The following is a 7,484-nucleotide window of genomic DNA, read 5'->3' on the forward strand; positions in this document are numbered from 1 at the left end:
AATAATGTTTACAATAGACCAAACAACAAGATTCAATGTGAGGCTCATGGCACATGAGGAGATTAGTCGCTAGCGATAAATCTTCACTACAGCAAGCAACTAATTTCCTCAAGATGCTTTTCTACTGCAATAATGTAACTTGCCACTGGGAAAATATACTGTATGTGGAGCTTTGTTAATAAGTCATCCAAAGTTTCATCATGAGAAAACTTTATATTTACTTTATTGGCGGTGAGAAGCATTTTGGGGTAATATGTTGCTTGCCGTAACGCAGATTTAACCATGGGTGATAAATCTCCCTGTGTGCCATTAGCCTGAGGTATCAGCTGCTAAGGGCAAGTGCAAACTAAGTGAATTCACTGTTTTCTTCCACAGGCGTTTTTATGGTTGCAAGCAGATCTGCTTTTATGCACTTACCCCCACTGCTCCATTGACAAACCTGGCTTTGGCCTGTGTGGAGGTACACAGTGCAGATATTGGTTTGAAAATGTATACAGTCACGTTTTCATGCCAATATGCGCTCTGTGTAGTTTCACACATGCCAATATACGTTCCGTCCAGCCCTTCCTCTGCGTCTATAAAAACTGCCAGCAGGGGAAAGTGGTGAATCTGCATAGTGTACCCTTGTCTTAAGGCTAAGCACCCACAGAGTGAGTTAACCGCCTGTAATAGATCGCTGCTACCATGGGCGACTAATAGTCGCCGGTGGAAAGGCCGACACATTGCTTCGCTTTGCTAAGTCACGCAAAGTTTCCTCCTGCAGGCAACTTCATGCAAAGCGATCGGCAACTAACTTGCTCCGTGGGTCCTTCCTTAGCCTTAAGCTGATCTTATCACGGACACACAGGCATACAGATACAAGCCATGAAGATAACAGCATTTTATCTCTCCCGCTTTCACAGATAACTTAGACAAAGATTTCTTTAGGCAGCAGTGTGCTAAATAAACCTTTCAGATAAAGAATATTTGATCATGTTCTTTGTTTTTCAAATTGGATCTAAACCATACATTACTCGATTATTACTGGAGCACAAATTCCAGCATGTGTGCCTTACTCTGCCCGCCCGATGCTGCCTTTGTGCCATACTCTGCCTGCCCCATACTGCCTGTGTGTGCCATACTCTGCCTGCCCTACACTGCCTGTGTGTGCCATGCTCTACCTGCCCTACCCTGCCTGTGTGTGCCATGCCCTGCCTGTCTGCTCTACCCTACCCTGCCTGTGTGTGCCATACTCTGCCTGCCCTGCCTGTTTGTGTCACACTCACCCTGCCCTGCTCTACCCTGCCTGCCTACCTGTGTGTGACATACTCTGCCTGCCCTATGCTGCCTGTGTGTGCCATACTCTGCCTGCCCTATGCTCTCTGTGTTTGCCATAATTTGCCTGCCCTACCCTGCCTGTGTGTGCCATTCTCTGTCTGCCCTACCTGTGTGTGCCATACTCTGCCTGCCCTATGCTGCCGGTAGCAAAGATTTATTGTGCGTGCCAGTGCCCTTAATGTCATTCTTGTTTCTTCCAATCACAGGATTCTAGTTGTCTGTATAATAGAATTGGGCATTATCATTGTTCCTCATCTAATTATTGCTTTTAAGCTTATGAAAATAAGAAAAAGGTATAGTAAAACAATATTTTGTTTTTATTTTCTTATATTGAGCCTTTTGATAAAGAAATAATTAGGATGCAGGGTTGTGAACAGTATAATATAGAATTTCAGACTCATTTTGAGACTTATTTCATTGACTCATTTTGAAACTTATTGCCAGATGGCACTTATTCTTGGCCTGCAGAAAGCACCCAGAGCCACTGCATCAGACTGCTAATGCCAGCATATGGGCTGACTTTCTTCAGCCCTGACATTCACGATTATGCATGATATCCACTCCATGTGCCTGCACCCGAGCTGACCCTATTGCAAGAAGAAATAGTAACAGTAAGTATTATTAAATAAACTGACACTATCTTTCACAAAGTAAATTTTATGAGTGAGTGCAGTTCAATATGTGGATTTTTTGCAAAATTTAAGAAAATGTTATTTTAAAGGAGAAGGAAAGGCTAAGTCACTTGGGGGTGCCAAAATGTTAGGCACCCCCAAGTGACTTAGAGCGCCTACCTTGTACCCCGGGCTGGTGCCCCTGTACGGAGGGAACAGCACCAGCCCGGGGCACCTGTAGACACCGCTTCCTCCTTCCTTTGCGCGCTGCCGGCGAAATCCGCCGGCCGGCGCATGCGAGGAGGAAGGAGGAAGCGCCGGCAGCTACCCCGGGCTGGTGCTGTTCTCTCCGTACAGGGGCACCAGCCCGGGGTACAAGGTAGGCGTTCTAAGTCACTTGGGGGTGCCTAACATTTTGGCACCCCCAAGTGACTTAGCCTTTCCTTCTCCTTTAAGCATCACACAATAATTGTAAATGTACAATTATTTGTAAATGTAATTATAAGTAGTATTTTTTCATTACTTCGTGTTTTCTGGTTCTGACTGTTGAGCAATGTGGCTGAAGTTTATTCCTCTCACAGTTGAATCAGCTGGCTTTTGCTACAAAAGTCAGACAGGTACTGTACAAAAATCTATTAGAGATGTGGCAACCAACCAGCAAAGGGTTTTGATTTGTTAGAATAACAAAACCCAATAGCTATATGCAGTCATGAGAATACTATGTTTTTGCACTAATTTGTTGTGACTTCTCATTGCTATGAAAAATGTTTAGCAATAGATATATAAAAATAGAGAAATAACAAAAATCTGTTTTTCTTGTATAGAATTGAAGGCATTTTTGTTACTCTGAGTGCTGAAAATTGTCAGTAAAATGTATATTGTTATAAATATATATACTATTATAATAGGACTTAAAGCCTGCATATTTTCCCACTGCTGCCTTGAAAACATTTCTCCTGCTATGGGCCGCTGAATGATTTCTGTCTGCCAAATATGACTTATTTTTTGACATTTATTAGGAGCTAGCAGCAGTTTCCGGCGGTGGTGTGATGTGATGGCACCAGACAGATAGTCTGTGCGGAATTCTTTATCTACTAAGAAATGCAGTGGGAGAGACAATTTATCAGTGTGCAAAAGGACAATTCACCTAGTGTGACTGGATGAAATTTAATGGAAACCGCTGTTATATCTTAACAGTTCTGCTTGCACACGGACCTAATAAATGTATAGTGTTTTTTATAACTGACATGGTACTTACAGCATACACCAATCGTAAATTGTTTGAGATCAAGAAATTCCCTGAAACTTACATTCCATTCCTATGAGTTCCAGACTTATGGACACTGTAGTTCACTTACTTGATCTGTCCCCTGTGAGAGCCACCATATCTTTGATGGATGATCATTAGCTACAGACTAGCCACCTAGAATGCTTGTAGAAGCTGGGAAGCAGACATGTCAACTCACAGATTCTTAAGGAATCACACTGATTTGACCCCACCGCTCCCTGTAGTTTGTACCTGACTTAAAGCTACCCCTTGCCATTAAAAAGCACTGAAACCACACCTGAAATCCTCAAAGACAGGCAGCATCCAGGGCTAGGCAGAGCCAGGTCAACAAAGTGGGGTGCCCAAGGCTAGGCCCAAGATTCATTTTGAACAACCACCCTTCCCTCCAACTTGGCAACTACGCTCTTGCTCTGACAATTTGTCACCACCAACCACTTCCACCCAGCAACTACTCTCTTGTCCTGGCAATTCTGCATCACCATCCCCTTTCCTGTCCCCCCTGGCATGACACACATTTCTGATCTGATGCGTGCAGAGCTAGGGATAGAGGAGGCAGAAGAGTTAGGTGCCTAGGGTCCTATTGCCCCTAATTCTTGCACAAGTGTGCCTACCTCTTCTGCCTACCCCTAGTTCTGGCCCTGAGTCTTGGCAAAGCAGGATGTTTGATATGGGAAACATGGGTGTTATGGGCATGGTCAGGGTGTGACAAAGACACACCCAAAGCATAGAAGAACCATGTTGGCATCTCTGGGAATTCTTGGAAAGACTTTCAGTAGAGTCTGAAGATGTTTGAAAGCTGAACAGGAAGGAGCAGAGCCAGCCACACACCCTTGCCTCGCCTATGAAACACAATGTATTTTGACCACTGCAGCGCCCTCCGGCTGCAGGTGGAGGAAGAGTGTTTTGACCACTTCAATATTTCCATAATGTATTTCCAATTTACTTTTCAGTACATTTATAATCCCTATTTGTTAAAACCCTTCCCACCTCCCCTAATCCCTGCCTATTCACATAATCTGGAGTGCAGCAGTCCTTTTCTGGCCCAGCCCCATGACTTGTCCCCTCTCTGCCCCATCCCCTGTGTCACAGCCTGAAGGAAAAATTGGCAGCTCTATATAACATAAAGTGTAAAACCCTACTTGCAGCTATATGTTTTAACTGATAAAGTAAAGAGTATGTCCCTGCTAAACTCAGAATATGAAAATGGGCAGTGTTGAGTAAGATTATTACTTGCCCAGCTTGGAGAAGCTGTTTGACTGAGCAGTGCGATGTCCATTGAGAGAGAAAAGCCAAGTGGTCATTAATTTCATTTGTGTGTGAAAGTGAATAGAACTCCCTGTTAGGGGAAGAATGCCCATACCTATACACAATACCAGCTCAGCACACCTGTAAAGTCTAGGATGTCAGAGTTATGAGTCTAAACAGAAGAGACTGTTGCATTGAAAAAGCAACAGTTATTATAACATAAGTTATTATATTAGGAAAACGGAATAAAAATGCACACTGCCTGCCACAAAGTCAGGCCTTAGTGCTGTGTTGTTCCCTGGTGTGTATTGTTATATCTGTATGTGTGCGCTTATGTGATTGCATGCATAGGGCGATGATGACATTAAGTGAAAAGAAAGAAACCAGAATACCGAATGTTACAGCTTAACTGGAACACAAATCCCCCTATCAGATCATAATGAACTAATGCCTCCCATGGGGACTGGGAAATAATAGGCCACAAAACAAAATACAGGCAGCACTGCCAGTATAGACTATTGCAACTGACACTCCATAAGTGGCTTAATTGCCATGAAACAAATTAGCCCAGAGCATATCACAATCAGCCCCTTGCTTTTGTCACTGTGATACAAATGAGGCATGAAGTAAGGACTGAACTTCTCTGCATGTAGAATCATAAGAGACGATACACACTGCTAACATGTTGTGCTGTGTCTGCTGTGGTTTGGAATGGAGATTTCTGGCTCCTCTGTTGAGTTTGTTGTTATTGGTGAGGCTCGGGAACTTGGCAGACGCAATGCAACCAGTTCCCACTTAGTCCCTCAGTCAGGAAAGTCTCACAGCCTGCAAGGAGACAGACTGACTGAAAGAGACCAGCCAGCTACAGTGCAGATAAGTTAAAGTACACATAGCGGATAGAAATTGCCACGACCCTCAGCAGTGGGACATTGACCAGGTCCTGTCAAACAGAGGACACATACTGGCGGAGACCTCTCTTCTAAAAGCAGTCACTTTTTGGGACTCTTAGAAACAGGAATCTCCTGCAGACTGATTTGCTATGAACTTCTAATGAATTGCCGGTACAAACTGTCAAGTTTCTTACAGAACACCGTGCGCAAATTGTTGTAGGCATTTTATCAATGTCGCCTGGATACAAAATTGCTGTGTTGTTGCCAAGTTTTTCCTTGTTATCTGAGGTGAACTTCAGTAGCCTGAACTGCTGCAGCCTCCCAGGTCCTAGTATAACAATTTTATTACAAGCCAGCCTGAATATGCAGCTGCTTCTTAACAGCCAGGCTCCTCAATGCATACCTGCTTTCTTAGGGCAAGGGCACACAGGGTGGATTGTCAACCTGGCAGTTAGGGCAGGCTGCCAACAAACCCCTATTAAAAAAAATCTTTACAAGATTTGGCATTTGTTGGCAGATATTGGCTGCATGTGCCTGCACCCAGGTGGATTCAATGCTTACAGGTACAGGCACAACAAGAAGATTTTTTAAGGGTAGTGGCAGATTGTCAGCCTATGGTTATCCGCAGGCTTACAATCCGCCTTGTGTGCCCTTGCCCTTACAGGCAGGAATCTTACTGAATCCATATCTGCTTTCTTACATCCATCTACTTTTTTACAACAAGGTTTCTGGATTTATATCTGCTTTTTAAGCCAGGTTAGTGAATGCATATCTGCTTATTTATGACTAGGCTTCTGAATACATTTCTGCTTTCTTTCAGCCATGCTCCTGAATGCATTTCTCCTTTTTATGGCAGGTTAGTGAATGCACATCGACTTTCTTTCAGCCAGGCCCCTGAATGCATTTTTGCTTACTTACAGCCAAGCTCCTAAAGGGATACCCCCTTTTTATAGCCAGGCTTCTTAATGTATATCCAATTTCTTATAGGCAGACTTCTGAATGCTTCCAGCTATTTTAGTTTAGCCAGACTCTTGAATGTATAGCTGCTGTCTTATAATTGGCTCCCAAATGTGTAGTTGCTGCCCTTGGCCAGGATTAGGCAAGAACGTTGTATGCAGAACTTACATTTCACACATGATGGAAAGCCCTACACTTACCATTTTCCAAGTAAGATTTGATAATACCAAGGTTAAATTGCAAACATAGTTGTTAAATTACAACAGTGTGCCTACCCATTGCAACCAATAAAAAATTAGCATTGAACAACTGGTTGTTATTGGTAACAGCACTTGTGCAATTTAGAATCAATGCTAGCAAATTAGCCTTAGTCTTTTACTTTACATTATTGGCTATTGGGTATTTGTAATAGCCAGGGCTATTTTAATTGATTTTGTTTTTAACATCTTGTGTATTGTGTATTTGATGTCTTAAGGGAGAAGGAAAGGTAAAAACTAAGTAAGCTTTATCAGAAAGGTCTATGTAAAAACAGGCATAAGCACTCACAGAAAAGCTGCACTGAGTCCTCTATCAAAAGAAACACAGGATTTATTGTCTCCTTTTTTGTAAATATGTTGTTAGGGTCTCTGACTTCCTCTCTCAGAAAAATCCTTTATTCCCAGGGCCAGAGTCTGCGCAGCTCTCATCTGCTCTCCCCTCCCATAAGAATTCATAAAACTCACTCCCCCCACCCATGGGAATGTGTTATATGAGCTAACAGCCTCTCAAGCTATAAAGACGGAAGCTATGAAGACCAAAATAAAATGGCAGCTGCAATCTTAAACAAACAGAGAAAGCTTCTAGGGCTGTTAACTCAGGTATGGCAAAGCTTCCTGCAGAATAAATATAGTGTTCTAGGTGGCACTAATGTGGCAAATCTATTGGCAGTAAAATGCCAAAATTACTTTCCTTCTCCTTTAAAACAGAAGGACACAGGCAGGTAACATGATGACAATGATTTATTTGCAATAGCAATTGCAAACAGCAAGTGTAATTGCTCAAAGCAGATTTATTATCATCATCATTATTATAATTAATAAAGTATTTCTAAAATGACAACATATTCTGTAGTGCTGCAGTGTAATAAATGAGTGTGTAGCCCCATTCTGCTACTGATATTGCACAGATTGCTTCTTT

Source organism: Xenopus tropicalis, chromosome 6, assembly GCF_000004195.4.
Source record: "Xenopus tropicalis strain Nigerian chromosome 6, UCB_Xtro_10.0, whole genome shotgun sequence".
Lineage (NCBI taxonomy): Eukaryota > Metazoa > Chordata > Amphibia > Anura > Pipidae > Xenopus > Xenopus tropicalis.